At 41.3% G+C, this 14055-nt stretch overlaps 1 non-coding gene across 1 annotated transcript; it reads left to right on the forward strand.

Annotated features, from left to right (window-relative positions):
- Positions 1 to 8798: 8798 nt before the first annotated feature.
- Positions 8799 to 8906, forward strand: LOC118922778 (U6 spliceosomal RNA). The gene has a single exon (XR_005028881.1). It is a non-coding gene; the product is annotated as a U6 spliceosomal RNA (small nuclear RNA).
- The last annotated feature ends 5149 nt before the right edge of the window (positions 8907 to 14055 follow it).

Below are 14055 nucleotides of genomic sequence, written 5' to 3' on the forward strand. Positions count from 1 at the left end.
ATTTTATTACTTTCTGATGCCACTCTAAGACATTAATCTGAAAGTTAGCATTCAAGACTGGTCATTCAGTTGGGTCTCAAGTCGGTCCATTTTTACTGGACTGCATATTATTAGTGAAAATATTTGTGCCTCAAAGATAAGACAACCAGATGAGAAAAAATGTCCCTGTCCTTCAGATTCAGAAAGGAAAAGGCATTGTTCTTTGGTGGTAGTCAGAAGCCAGGAACAGTCATCAGAACTCATTTGATCAATGACATTTCTGTCATCAGACGTGCTTATGAAAGTCAGCTAATCAGGGACAGCCTGTGTTTCTGACAGTCATGTCTGTCATGTGTGGGTAAGAGTCTCACACAGAGGTCAGTCAATCCCTAAACACTCGCACTAGTGAAAGCCCACCGATCCCTGGACTCCACTCTTCCTAAGCTCTGTATGAGATCAGCAGTTTACTTTGACCTTAGAGACTGTGCCTTGTAAGCAAATACAGCTCTCTCTTTTATTAGCAAGCAATATATATGATATTGACTTACAGCCTTTTCCTTTAAGACAAGGAATTTCTGGGATTTCCTTCAACCCACATACCTGGAATTTCTTTACAATTCCATTTAATCTTATTCTTCTTAAAGAGAGGCAATTTGTTATGTATGGAACCAAGTGTGATTTAAAAGTTTAATGAATGTGTAACTCAAAAGACCCTCATTTAAAAATACATAATCAGATCAGGTATTCCACGTTTTGACCCAGAAAATAGAGAAACATCATAACTAAAAGGTCAGACTTCTAGGAGTTTGGGGAATGTGGGGCAGCCACATGAGTTAGCTTTGAGAAATTGTGTTAACTTTGAAAAGAAGGCGTTCAGGTGGTCTTTTTCTATAGTACAAGAAATATATAGAGCCTCAAAGCTGGGAAGGAAGGAACCCAGGCAAAGATGGAATGCAGATTTTTGGAAAGTTTTCCCTGATCATAAGTATTCCTAAATTCCCCAGCTTAGTCTTCACACATATGAATATTTTTTATGCTGTTTAAATTTTCTATATTCCCTCTTGTTTCTACTTCATTCTGCAGTAACATCCTTTCTGAAAATGTCAGGCTGAGAGAAAGGATGATCTTCAGTGAATCTCCCTGAGGACCATCCTGTGAGAGGATGAAAGGGGAGGTGAAAAATCAAGGGGAATGTTAAAGTAATGTGAATTTAAACAACTATGAAATGACTTCCACCTTTCAAATTAGCAAGTTAAATATAATATGCCCAGTAAGCAAATGTGTTAGGAAACTGTCACTCTCATGTTCTTCTGATACAAACATAAAATAATAAATTTTCTAGAGGATGATTTTGTAATATTTATCAAGAAGATTTAGAATATGCGTAACATCTAACTAAGGCAGTGAATCCTAGGATACAGGATAAGTAAGGGCTGTATCCTAAGGAAATGATGCTAGATACACAAAAGTACATAGAGAAAGGTGTTCTCACAAGGAATAAGGGCTCACAGTGCTTATATCTGGGGTGTGTAATTAATGGGATTCCTATCTTCTTTTTTTTTCTTCTCATTTGTTTCTAAATTGTTAAGAGAACTTGTTTTGTTTTGGTGATGAAGGGGTAAATAAATTTCAGAAAAAAATGAGAAATTGAAGGAGAGCTTCACATCCCTCTCAGGTGACATTTTCCTTCTGGTGACAATGGCCTCCCCTGCCCCACTGATGCCAGGGGAGTGACCCAAACACTGGGAATTTCATGCCAGTTGGGAGGTGAGGGAGTCATCATGGAAGTCATGGTAGGAGGGCCAGAACGGGGCAACTCAAGCCTTTCTGCGGCCTCTCTATGTCATTCATCCCTGTGCTTAGGACTGGAGGGGGATGGTTCTAGAAAACACCCTCTGAGTCCCCCAACTTACACAGATTCTGCAGGAGCCCAACATAAGAATAAGAGGGGACATTGCATTTACCCAAGGCCGGGGACCCACTTCCTGTTGGGCTCGCTGCCCGCTTTGCCTCAGGCTCGTTCTGAGACCGCTCAGCCCAGCGCCCACAGAGGGGACCTACTTCATGGTTGGGTTAACTCCCTCGCTATTTGGGTATTTTTATTTGCTGCTGTTTCCCTGGTTCTGTCTTGCTTTTGAGGAGTCATTAAGCTACATAAGCAAACCATATTTAGGGGGCTGCACAGCTGCAGAGGCTCATGGATTTTTCGTGGTGAACAAATCTCCATGTTTTTAAAGCTCAGCTGTTTGAAACATGCTGAATGCAAAAATCACTGGTGAGTTACAATGTGTTAAATGACCATAATTAAAGGCATCTATATTATGACACAGTTCATGATATTTCATTGCAAAAAATTAAAGCTGGAGCACCTAGAGTGGTGAGCATTATATTCTTTATCCCTTTTACAGAACTGAGGAAGAATGGCACAAAAGCAATGTTGAAATAGAATTGTGTTAAAGGAAAAGGTATATTACTTGGATTCTTTTAGCCTCTTTAGAACCCTCAGCAAATGATTTTTATATAATGTTGTACATTGTCTCCATGCTTTTCTTCTATTTTACAGAAGAATAGGGGGTAAATTACATTTTAACAAATTTTCCAGCAGATGATAGTGTCTAGATAACTAGCCTGTTGTTTTTTTAATTTGGGACTTTTGCATTAAATGGTTGTGAAAACAAGACATGAAATACTAAACTCTCCTTGAATTCAGCATAATATTTGGCAGCTTAGGAGAAGAGCTTCCTGGTCAGTTACTAAATCACACTTACTCATTTAAATGAAAACTTGGAATTTTCCAGGATCTCCAATTAGTATTTCCCTACTTTGTACCTAGAAACCTCTATTTGACACAGTTTACTTTCCCTTGTACATACCTCTGAGTTTACATACATACATCTATTCCCACTAAAAGTCTAAATTGAATGGCTAGTTCTTAATACTTTTCATAAATGGTTGAATGAAATTTCCAAATGCTTTTAAAATACAAATCCTAAGATTGATATATGCCTTCTAGTGTGGACAACTTACAATATTCTATGCTAACATGATTTATGGGCCCGATTTGACAAAGGTTTTAGTGCGGTCAATTATTCAGACTGTTGGTAGTCATTCTGCTCGAGTAAGCACCGTGGCATTCAGCTCTTGTGGATGACAAATGCTCTGGATTCCAAACCTGTTGCTGTCATTTGACATTCTGGGCTCACCTTTTTATTTTGTGTCCTCAAGGAGAAAGTATGGCTCATAAAGCCAAACTTGTCACCAGGATATTAAAAGAGTACACATAATTATTGTCAAATGCTTTATACGTACAGAATGGTACTGCTTGCTACACCCTGAACTTGACAGTCCCTTTTAACTCCAGATTGGGGGCCAACAACTTGACTCAACTGAAAAAGTTGTGGCCCCATACCTCACTTTAGGCAGTAGTTCTCCACTTAGATTTCCCTGGGACACTTTTCAGGTAAAAAGATGCCCAGGTCTCACATTGGGTCAGGATATCTGGGGGCAGTTCATTGCATCTCATATGACTATCTCCTTCAAGGGGAATGAAAAGTCATTGCCCAGCAACTATATGCCCTGAAGGGCGCTAATGTTTACATGTGTTTTTTATGTAGTCTTCACAACACTGTTGGTCTATTTTACAGATGAGGAAATAGAGATTTAGACTTCAGATGCTTCAAACTTGCCAAGATCACAGTTTCCAAATGCATCACCAGACTATAACTCAGCCCTCTGTGTCCCCAGACTCCAAGTCTGTCCTCTGCCATTCTGCCTCCACAAGCAAACATTTGCAAGCCTGGCAGAGAACAAGAATTTGGCAAAGAACTGGAGACAGGCAGCAGTGTCTTCAGCCCAGTACCAGGCCCATCTGCTGTTTTCACCTGGGGTTCAAGCTCCTGAGAACTGGTGGGGAGTTTTCCAGGAAAGGCAACCTCTTGATTGGCTGTGGGTCAGGTTCCTACCATTGCTTATCTTTGTTGCCTTCTGCAGCTCTGTGCAGACAAGCTAAAGGTTCAAAACAGATGCCACTTGATCGCAGGGCTCTGTTTAAGCAAGATATTTCCATGCATGGCCAATGATAACAATGGCTTGTGGATCTGGTTTCAAAAGATTCTACTAAAATGAAAATCCCAAAGAACAGATGGAATCCTAAGTCTCTGTCCATAATGTAGTAAATATTTATAACAAAAAAGTTTGTTTTGATGCTTACATTTGTGCTGTGACTGCACTTGAAGGCAATGAGGGATTTTTCCAAAAGGTATTTATTTAGTTGTGAAAAAGATGTTCTGTGCTTTTTGGTTTAATCTCAAGTCTTCCTGGAGAGAGGAAGACAATTGTCAGGAGGGGCTCAGCATTTGTGGGGCAGAAGGTAAGAGTAGATGAAGGTAATCCTTCTTTTATAAGGAGGAGAGAACATCAAGGAGAGAAAGCCTCCACTGGAAGACAATGCCGCACAATGGAAAGGCATAAGCATTGTAATTAGAAAAATCTGGGTTCAAATCCTGATTTGCCTTATGTAAACAATTATTCATTTAATAAGTTCTAATCCTATGCCCGATACTGAGTTAGGTATTAAATACACAGGGATAAGTAAGGAATAGTTCCTGGGAGCACAATCTAGAAATATATACACATTTTTAAATGTTTAAACTTATGATGGCTAAGCACAATGATGAATGGGTACTAGGGAGGCAAAAAGAATGGACATCCATAAAGCCAGGGGGAGTGGGAGGCCAGGAAGCCTTGCTTACTGATGACTTTCAGGTGAGTAACTTACTCTCTAAGCATCCGTTTTCCCAAACTGATTATAGCTATCTTGCTGGATTGTTGTCAGAATTAAATTAAATGTGTTACATGCAATGTGTGTGTGGAACCAGATAGTAGAATTTCTATAAATAGTGATAGTGTTAATAATAATGATTGTGCTGACAAAGATGGTATTGACATAAATGACAAATGGATCAAAAATTAAAGAAGCCTGGCAGTGGTCTGAAGAGCCAACTACTTTGTCCCTCAAACTTAGGTTGGGCATCCATGTGCCTCTGTGCTCTGAGCATGCTGCAATGTAAGTATCACTTAATTCTGTTAAACTGTGAGCTCACTGAGGACAGGCATAACTCTGCCTATGAACCATTGAGTCTGAAGGATTTAGCCTCGACCCTAACATGTTATGGTAGTCTTTCCATACATGTTCATGGAGAGAAGACATGGAAAAGAAAGAAGAGATGGAGAGGGAAAAGTAGATGAAAGGAAGAAGGGAGAAGTTAGGCAAAATCATCGTTTGAGGACACCACATGCTCCCAGTCCCTAACCTCTATGTCATACTTCATAGCAACCCTTTCTGTAACCAACTCATCATTCCACTACTCATCATTCTCTAGGCAGGCACCAGGCACACCTCAGCCCTGATTTCCTTCCTCTTCCTCTTCTCTCCTTCCTAGAGGGTTGAAATACTGGCCATGCCATGCTCTGAACATAACTTTTTAATCTCTCTGAGTCAAGTGAAGATAAGTCCAGTTAAACATGGCAGACTGAAATATACATTAAGTCTACATCTTCCTAATATTCTATTATAATTACAGTGAACGTTTTTAAAATGGGAGAGGCAATCAACTTACAAAAGCAAAGGTGATGGCAGAGAAGGGTGATTAAAAATGTTTTAAAGTTGGAAAGCTCATGGAACAAAGATAAGTGGCTGAGAACTCAGCCTGAAGAGAGAAAATCAATAATGAGCAGCTGACTCATTTCACTGGACTTCAGAAATGCTCAGAAACTGTAGGTACCTGGAACCTCTGAAGGCTAAGTTATGGGTAAGGCTTAGAAAAACAAAGCACCAAACCCCCAGATTTCCTCCTTGGTCTGTCCAGCCAGGCTACTGCCCCTAGTATATCCTTGACTAAGATATGGAAGTTTCCTCTCTAAAAAGCTTGAACTAGAGATACTCTGCATTTCAAATGCCAGATAGAGATGAAGTTGGAGGCATAGCACTATGCCAAAACTAGGAAGAATAAATGAAAGTCAATGTATCAGTATGTGACACTCCCCTAAGCCTCCTTCTGTTGCTACCAGCATCTTGGCGGCCAGAACTCTTCCACAAGGAAGGGATTATAAGCCTCCTGTCAGGGAAATTCAGGCAATTAAAACCACCTACAGACACTAAGTCAGGAGTATTCCAACAAAATGGCAAAGTCCCTGAAGCAAATTCCACTGCTAGACAATTCTCATCCACACAAAAGAGCCTCCAACCTTCATTTAAATGCCCTGCTTTTAAATAAATACAGACAGCCAGAATTCCCAGACATTTGAGGAAATCTAATACCATGAAAGAAAAAAAAAACAAAAAATAAAGAAATGAGAGAAGGAAGAAACTTGGAAGAAATAGATACAATGTAGTGAACAGAAGAAAACATCAATTAATATGCTCAGCCATTAAAAGAAAGGATTAATGCCTTCAAAATTCTAAGAGAAAAGTATAGCCAATCTAGAATTCCATACTCAAACTAATCAAGGGTAGTAATAGAATCAAACTATTTTCAGACATTCAAAATATCAATATTTTACTTCTCAGGAGCCTTTTCTTAGTTAGCCACTGGATGTCAGGGAAGACGATAAGAGAAATTCCAGCGTGGCAGTTGTATATCAGGGTAGGGATTCCATCCAGACTGTAGCAGAATAGTGGGTTTCACCAGGAATATCTTCAAATTAAAAAAAAAAAAGGAACCATATATTGTCTGTGCATTGTAACATACTGAAGGATGTTTACTATTGTTTTGGACAAAAATTAGTGTTAGGCTCATTGAAAGATAAATAAACAAAATCACAGTAGTATTAACTCCAGAGGTGAAGAGGTGAAAAAAGGTTGTAAGATAAAGGAATAAAATCATTATGCTATAGCTCAGCTGTATGTAATACTCTATACATATAATTATATAAGCACTGAATATTTATTTAACCAGAAACTGTGGCATAACTACCAGGAGGAGGTGGGTGAAGGGAAATGTGCATGGAGTGTCAGGAGGAAGGAGGGAGAACTAAACCCTTATCATTCATAGTAAACAAGTTAAGATATCATAAATAAAACTGAAAAGTCAGTAATTAGCACTATAAGCAGAATATTTAGAAAAATGGAGAAAAACACCAGAAGAAATGGCTAAATACATTAAATGGACTCCCTCACTTGAACAGAAGTTGCAGATGAGAAGATGCAAGTCTGTACATGTATTATTTTTTTAATATTAAATGTATAATGCACAAATTCCCTAGCAATTGCACTGCACACAATAGGGACTCAAGAAGTGGCTATAGCCATTGATGAAGTTGCTCAAAGCAGCACCCACTGTTCCTTGTGACCCTCCCTCACAGAAACCCCTTTGGAAGAACTTGGAGAGGCTGGTGGGAGGTGTGGGTGGGGAGGCAGACATCTGTGGGGAAAAGCACCATTACTTATAGATTTCTCCTTTTTCTTAAAATATTACAGTGTAACTAAGTATATGTTTATAATATAAAACATAAAGAATAATCACATCCCCTTCGATCTGATGCCCACTGTTTACCAGCTGCAAATATGGGGGGACACTAGCTGAAGAGAGGTCTACTGTGAGTGCGGCTTGCTCCTTCAGCGCTGACCTAGGAGCTGGTGTCACAGTCAAGCAGAATCCACTAGAAACCAGCGTGATGAAAGAGGTCACAGCCACCTGGACGGAGATTCTTACATGTTTTTTCTTTCCTGAAGATACAAGAGCTTGAAGTTGAACATACAGGGAAGAACTCGGTTGTCTCCCTCATGGAACTCTTATCTGGCAGGCTGGTCAGCGACTGTGACCCTCCTTGTCCTTCTCCATCCTTGATAAGGTAAGAAAATCCACCTCAGTATTATTGCTTTAAGTCTGTTTGATATTCCACGATGCACATACAAATCTAGAGCTTTTTTGAGAAAGAAAACAACTTCTACAAGGGCAAGACAAGGAAATAACTGCTCTGCAAAATGGACTTTACAGTGTGGTGCAGAGCTTTCCGCTCAGGTTAGTACATCAAAACAAGGCATCCTTCCCCATGTGTTTCCTGTTATCCTAAGGCCTATTCTCCACTGACCAGGAGAAGTGTGAACTTCGGAGTCACGTCACAGCCAGCAGTGACAACAAAAGCGGTAGCTTCATGTTGTAGGCCTCCGTCAGTAACGAGCAGCCAGTCTGCAGACCCAGACAGGGAGCTCACAGGGGGGGTTGGCTGCTGCAGGCGCCAGGCTCTGGCTGAGACTCTCGCATTGCCATCTTAGCTCTGCCCTCAGAAATGTGCATCTGTGTGGAAACGATTCCTCTGGGCTTTCATTTCCTCATCAGGGAAGCAAGGTTGGATGTTGTCTGAGTTTCCTCACAACTGGACTCCTAATGTTCCTTCTCTGTCATTCCAGAACTGTAAATATCATGGCTGGCTCACTCCAGCTCCAGCTCGTCTTGTAATCTGAGGCTGGCTGGGTGACTGAGTGCTAATTTCCTTTTCTTTAGTGGAGCAAAACAACAGTACCTTTCCCACATTGTTTTGAGGATTAAATGAGAGCATGGAACTCCCATGTTGGCCATAGCACGTGGCCCAGAGGAACTTGTCACCAACCCAGTATTGATATTCTCCCTCATCTCCTAGCAGCTGGCCAGGGCCCATGGAGGAAAAGGGCTGGTAACATCCCTAGAAGTGACTGAGGACCAGCCACTAAAAAGTTTGCTAAATCCTGATATGATAAAGAGTTGAGGAGGATGGGTGAGGACGAGCATTATCAGAGCAAAAACTCAGTCCCGGGAAGCCAGGATTAAAGAAAGGCAGCGATGCTCTCACTTCCACACCACATGTACTACAACTGGAAAGATTCAGTGAGGATTAGCATGGCCCCTGTACAAGGATGACACCATATTCATGAAGCATTCTGTATTTTCTAAATATTCACATATTAACTGTATCATTGTTCCCCCAATTTTTTCAGTTTGAATTATTCAAATTTGCTTTAAAATCTTTCATAAAAATGAAATACTAACTAAAAATAGACAAAAAAAGAAAAACAAAATAAATTTTTAAAAAAAACAGCAATGATAGAAACTACAAGTTCCACAAGGCAAAATAGATTTTTTAAGAACCCAGAGGGGACACGATGAGTTTTTCACAACTATAAAGATGTAGTTCTGGCCCTAGAGCTGTTGCAAAAGGCTCCATGCACACCTTCACACACACATGTGTATACAAGCATCCACACACATATGCTTGCTCTCATTCTCTCTCTCTCTCTCTCTCTCTCTCTCTCTCTCTCTCTCTCTCTCTCTCTCTCACACACACACACACACGGAGCTCTGTCCAAACTGGATTCATTAGGTTGTTGGCTATGTCAAGGCTATAGTTATTGTTCATTATTCAAAAAGTGTCATAAACATATAAGCTACCTTACAATGGATGTGGCCCTGCTGAATAACAACAACAGCAAGATGAAAAGGTTACCTTCTTGCCCCAAGGAGCTTGCAGTTCAAAACCTGACACATGAAAGTTTAGGACTAGTCCCATGCTCACTTGCAGAAATGTATCATGGAGAAACCACAAGCTCTTAGCAGGTAGCTGCAGTTATGGTACAGGTTTTCCAGGAGGTTTCTGAGGTTGTGCGTAGAAGCTTAAGTTGTATAAGGCTATTGTATCTCAGTTAACAAGCAAAAGAGGAGGTGGACAGAGAGAATAAGGGTGGTTCAGTGCTAAACATATCTTGGAATCTGAAAAATGTTTGTCCAATCTAGGAACTCGTTCCTTCTGACACCCAGGCATCTCCCTTAAGGGACGGAAGTGAACAATGACAGCACCTAATGTAAGCAAGGTGCATCCACGTCCTGTGGCTCCCCTATGACTCCTGTGAACTCAGTGAGTGAGTCAGGCTCCGTTCTCCTGGCCATAGAGAGATTGGCTGTTGTGCCCAAGGTCACAGAAGGCAACAGAGCTGCCATTTCAATCAGGTGCAATCCACTCCAAGGCCTTTCCAGGCCAGGCTACTTCCTTGTCATCAGACTATGAATACAACAAATTTCAAATTTCCTCTTCTTACTCTTCCAGCTCATCTAGCTGCTCACTCAAATCCAGTAGGAAAAGTACGTGGAAGTCCACCAGCTGAGAAGGGGAAGACATCCACATAGCAGAGGTCTATTATTATCAGCTTTGCTCATAGACTTTGAGACAGGCTGAGGAGGCAGAGAGGCATCCTAGGCTAGGCTGGCCTGATTCCTTCAGCTGAGAATGCACAGTGGGGAATGAAGTGATGATTTCAGGCCAGTCTCTGGGAGGCAGGGGAGAGAGAGAGTTAGCCCAAGTCTCTGGAATATTACTTAGTGGACTATAGCAGATAATAAAAATATATGATTATTAATTGACCAATAGATTAATCTTGGCCAGTGCCTTGCAAGACTGTGAGACATTTATCACCAAAAAGAACTGTGCAGACAAGGTGGATATACCAATAACACAGGCAAAGTACACAACCACCCAGGAGGTATGGTTCTGGGGGAGTCAACACCTAGGTCTCTAAATAATTGCATTTTCCTGCTAGTTGATCCCTAAAATTCCACACTTAGAGTTTCACCTCTTTAGCTTCCTTTATTCACATTGTTGATTTTGATCTTACTCTGTAAGCCAGGCCCTGCCTGGGTTGGACTGGAGATACAGTTGGCAAGATGAGAATTTGCTGATTATCCCAGGGGAAAGACAAACAAATGCAAAGGCAACTAAAACATAGGAGTGAGCCGGGGTGGGGAGGGGCATGGGGTCAGGTAGGCAACAAAGAACAGGTGAGTGTGCCACACGAATGGAGATGTCGGCCCCAGGCACAGAGGCGAGCCCTGTGCAAGGGACAGCAAAGTGTTCAGAGCATGCAGTGCAGCCAGGAGTCAGGTCCTCAGACCATGTTCTGCTGGGCAGAGGATGCTGGAAGGCAAAGATGTTACACAAGGGAGTGATGTCATCGTATTTGTATGTTAAAATGCAAATAAGGACAAAAACAAGGCGTTTGGATTGTGTAATCCATGATGTCATTTAGATTCTGATATAAACATCCTAAGAAGGGATGATGATTTTTCAAGTTGTGGATCCTTTGGAGTGAGTACAGGATTCAAAGCCTAGCTTTTCTATTAAGGAAGAAGAATGCCAATGCGGGTCCAAGCGCCTGAGGGGAGCAAAAGGAGGTCCTCAGAGGGAAGGTGGACGTGTGGCGCACACAGGCAAGCAGTGACTCACTCTTGTTGATGTCTCGCTCTTGTCCGGCTAGGCCTGTGAACAGAGGAATGGAAGTCATGTAAGCTCATTAGTTTTATTTAACCTATCAGAAATTATTTCATAAACTTAAGCCCCAATTTTAACCACTTGTAGAAGGGAGAGTCTTTATAGCAGAATTGGCCTTACCTGAAGGATAAGATGTGAAGGAAGTTGTGGTACCTTTGGTTAAGGTCCATATTCAGTCACCTCAAAAAGTTTAACTAAAGTTGAGTTTACCTACACAAAATGTGATTTTGGAAATAGCAGCTAAAGTCTGACAAATAATTACCCCTCCGTACCCCTTCATGAAGGGGTAGAGAAAAGAAGTAAGTATGTGCAAATATTTGCCAAATGTCTGCCACACTGCAGGCAGCATGGCAGGCCCCGGGGCAGGGCAGAGAACAGAGAGGCATAGCCTGAGATTTCAAGGTTCTTCTGTTCTTGTTAGGGAAATAGACACAGTCTATGAAAGAAATAGGCAAAAGAATTAGCGGTCTGGAGGAATAACGGAGGGGGAGTTTAACCAGGCAACAGGATGTGCTGACTCTGACATCACAGAGAGAGGGCAAGACAGGCTTACAGGGTGATGTTTAAGCTGAGAACTGGATTTAAGGAAGAATTGGCCAGGGGATGTGTGAGGGAGAGCGATGGGGCTGAGAAAAAGGCATGTGCACGGAGCAGTCTCTGTGAAAATCGGGGTGTGCACAAAGTGCAGTGGAGGGTCAGGGGAAGACAGCAGCCAAAACCAGGGAAGATGGAAGCCAACAGTGAGCTGGCGGGAGTCCGCATCCAGGGGCCCTGCTGCCCTGCAGATCTCTGACTCCTGCACAATGGTGTTGGGTCAGTTGTTCATGTGACTGCAACATATCTAAAAACCCAACAATCAACACAACGGACTGTAATGGTGGGATATACCATTGCACTGTCTCTAGTAATTTGAGAAAAACAAACAAATAGGAAATGCTGAGAATTCACTCCCAGGGAGCCAATTTTCCATTATGACTGTACAGAGAGAATGTGAGAGCAAAAATCTATGGGGAGAACAAGCAAGCAGGCCTGGGAAATTTGGATGAAAAGAAAGGTCTATTTTATTTTTCCTGAGTGGATGACATTGCAGTTGAATTTACTTTTATCTTCAAAGACAGAGGAATTCTATAGTCTTTTTATTTTCCTAAAAAAAAAAAAGTCACTCTCTGCTTCCAGATTGCTTAGCCCAAGGAAATGTTACTGTGCTGTCAGGAGGTGGGAAGTCCAAGAAGTAAATAGAGCATGAGCTGCTCCTGAGGTATAGATGTCTTTCTATGTCTGACATTTGGAAAAGGAGTTCTCAAAATGTACATAGGAAAAAAAATCAACTTCAATTATCACTTTGAAGTTAATCATAAAAATGCAAGAACTCTGACACTATTGATTTTACTGTATGCTTCCCTCACCTCTCAAAAATCAAGACAGCCATCATACTTGCATCTGGACATCTTACTGGCTGGAGGTTATTAGGTTTAGGGAGTGTGTTATTCCCTTTGGGTATCCACATCATTGCTTTCCCAGGACTCAGTCCTTACAACCAGGCCGTGGGGAACACTGGTGCTGTGAGGCTTCTTTTAGATCTGCCAGTACTGAAAGGAGCTGTGTGGACAGCCCTAAAATTGGAAACCAAATAATATTACATGTGAATTATTAGGTCACGTAAAGAAAAATTCTAATATCCTTCTTCCAAAATGTTTCTGCCTTTCATATCCTTTTAGTGTTACCTTTATTATGTAAAATTATGAAAGATAAATACCTATCATCTCCTAAAAGTTGCAGTTTCAGCAGGTCGCTCTCAGTGACAGTGCGGTTCCCGTGTGCAATGGCTCTCTCCTGGAAAAGAAAGTGCTTGGGTTGAAAAGTCTGGTCCTGTCTTGTAAAATCCTCTTCAAGCCTACTCCATTTCAGAATGAAAATCTGACATCACATCAATAAGAAGCTTGAAACTATTTACATTTGCTCCCTCTCAACATCTTGTGTCAGAATAATGAAAAGCTCTATGCCTCCTTGACTGAAGGCTGACATTCTGTCCTTCATGGACTTCTACTCACCATAGAAGGAAATGGAGAAATAATTTTCAGAGTTCCTATTGATCTGGCATTGCATTAACTGTCTGCTGAGCCAAGCTATTTATTGACTAGATGTTAGCCGGCTACTTCTAATCAGCTCAGCTTTCCTGAGCAGATTTTAGGACTGGGTTGGGGTGGGGGTGGGTAAAGACACCAGGATGGGATTCTCTGAAGCTGTCGCAGAGCTGTCTGTATGACCCCAAAAATCTTTCTTCTGTTCCAATCATGTTTTAAAGAGTTGAAAAACAATGTTTGGGTCTTAGTCACAAATGACCACTTGCCTGGGGAACATGAAGTTGTCCCTCGGAAAAGATTGCTGAGCCACACAAAATGACATTTCTTTCTTCCATAGAGTTAGATGGTGAAGTTTGCATGGTAAGACCATCTTTTTCCTTTTAGCCATTGACCTCATTTAAGTCACATCCTCTTAGGAGCCACTCTTGTCTACTTAAACTCACTCTTTGAAACACTTTAGAATTTCAAAGAAAATCAGGAATAGCCAACTTAAAAAAAATAGACTCAATATATGCTACATACAGAAACGAACTTACCCAAATCATTAAGTGCACAGTTTGATATACATTTACAAAGTGAACACATCTCTGTGTGACCAGAACAGAGATCAAGAAACACAGCATTACTGGCACCCCAGAAAACCTCCTCTGTCACTGGGCTCCAGAAGGGAAACCATTATGTGGGCTTTCAACACCAG

This window comes from Manis pentadactyla, chromosome 6, assembly GCF_030020395.1.
Source record: "Manis pentadactyla isolate mManPen7 chromosome 6, mManPen7.hap1, whole genome shotgun sequence".
NCBI lineage: Eukaryota > Metazoa > Chordata > Mammalia > Pholidota > Manidae > Manis > Manis pentadactyla.